This window comes from Colobus angolensis, unplaced genomic scaffold (genome assembly GCF_000951035.1).
Source record: "Colobus angolensis palliatus isolate OR3802 unplaced genomic scaffold, Cang.pa_1.0 Scaffold5, whole genome shotgun sequence".
In the NCBI taxonomy this organism is placed as follows: domain Eukaryota; kingdom Metazoa; phylum Chordata; class Mammalia; order Primates; family Cercopithecidae; genus Colobus; species Colobus angolensis.
Window position 1 is genome coordinate 2753743 of NW_012118487.1, and position 2208 is coordinate 2755950.

Genomic DNA, 2208 nt, shown 5'->3' on the forward strand with positions numbered 1-2208 from the left:
AGCATGCTATGGTGTATGCAGAGCAATGAACATCATTCAGATTATGTGATAGTTTTCTCTTTTTGGCATTATATATAACCCAGGGCTTAACACAAACTCAAATTTCTTATGCCTTGACGTTCAGCATTTGATGTAAAATGACTACCTCAGAGTTGCTGCCACAAACACTGGTAAAACTGTCCCTACCTTCTAGCATGCTTAATGTCTAAGTCTTCCTACATCTTTTTTGATGTAACTGTTTTGTGGAAAGTGGTTGTGTGTTTGGGGAGACTTTTGAGAAAAGATAAGGTTGTCTCGTTATTAGAGCTGGGTATTTCTCCTCCTGTCTCCCTTCCAGTTTCACTTTTCTGGAAATAGCAAGACTGTAGGAATAGTAATTTGTAGATATTTATAGTCAGTAACCTTAGAGGAATGTTTCGCTTTTAAGATCAATTGAATTTATTGTGTGAGTTTGCCATTTAAAACGTGCCCATTTGTGTTTACTGTCTCTTGTAACCAAACTCTGTTAAATTAGAATCCATTAGTAATGTTTTGTAGACAGTCTTGTTTGGATGATGCAATGCATGAGACTCCTGTACTACAAAATAGAAAAGAATTTCCTTTTAGGCAGCTCAAAGCTGTTGGTATCCTAAAGCCTTTTTAGGCCTCACTCTCTGACAGGCAGTGATCTGACAGGAGGTAGATAAAGGTGCCAGAGTTCTTAGTGAAGGCTGGCAGTCCAGCTTGGTAGTCAGACAAACACATGACGGTCAAAAGTGCCTTCGACACTGGGGCCTGGAGAAGAATTCTCAGTGGCCAGCGCTGATCTGAAGCTGCAGGGAGTTGAATTTGAGTTTCTACATGCTGGTACTTCAGGCGGCTTCTGAAAAGTTTTAAAGGAGCACAAGCCCTGAAGGAGTAGCTGAACTTAGTGAACTAGAGAAGGCAGGGGCAGTTTTACCAGGGTTTGTGGCAGCAACTCTAAGATTGTCATTTTACATCAAATGCTGAATGTCAATGCATAAGAAATTTCAGTTTGTGGCAAGCCTTGGGTTGTATATAATGGCAAGAAGAGAAAACTGTCACATAATCTGAGTGATGTTCATTTTCTACATCATGACATTTTCACTTTCTTTTTTTTTCTTTTCTCCCAGATAAGGTCTCACTCTGTCGCCCAGGTTGGAGTACGGGCACAATCATGGCTCATTGCAGCCTCCACTTCCCTGGGCTCAGTTGATCTTCCCACCTCAGCCTCTCCAGTAGCTTACAATACAGGCGCACACCACCATGCCCAGCTAATTTTTGTTTTTTTTGTTGTGGTGGTGGTGAAGCAGTTTTGCCATATTGTACAGGCTTGTCTCGAACTCCTGGGCTCAAGTGATTTGCCCTCCTTGGCCTCCCCAAAGTGCTAGGATTATAGGCGTGAGCCACTGCATCCAGCCCACTTTCACTTTCTTGACTGTGTTAGAAACAACACAGTATTCATTCACTTATGACCTTTGAGGAATCAAGAGGGGTGGGTGAAATACTGGAGACTCCTTGAAGTGTGGCTGGCTTCAAAGGTGTCACCCTTGGACAAAAACTTAAGTGGAGGTGAGTAAGGGCCCTGCTCCCCTGTGCTGCCAGCCTTAGAAGGATATGATCATCTGGAGGCAAATAGCTTGTTGCTTGAGGCCAGGATTTCAAGACCAGGCTGGGCAACACAGCAAGACCCCATCTCTAGAAAAAAAAAGTAAAAACAATAACATAAAATCTCAAAACTGGTGGTTCCATATAGGTGCCTGGGCTGATTCTCTTTATGAAATATTTGCTGGTCTTCAAGTTTAAATAAAATTCTGAAAGCTGTCTAATATCTAAATCAAAACCACTTGCCACAGAAAAGCTATATTCATTTTTCATATTTTAAGAGTCATGTATGCTTATTGGAAAAAAATTGGGAAATAGGAAAAATGAAGCTCTCCCAGAGATTAAATACTATTAACATTTTATTGTATTTCCTTCCAGTCTTTTTTCCCTATACAATAAACAAATTTTAAGCATACATTGTTAATTAAAGATTAAAATTTTGACAATTTAATCACCTAAGTTATATTGTGGGCTTTTTTCCACCTCATTACATATTCTTCAAAAAATAAGTTCTGAAGACGACTGCATTATTTGCTGTATGGACCATAATTTAGTTGCTTCTCCCCTGTTGTTGGATATTTTTCAGAACAGTTTACCCACCTT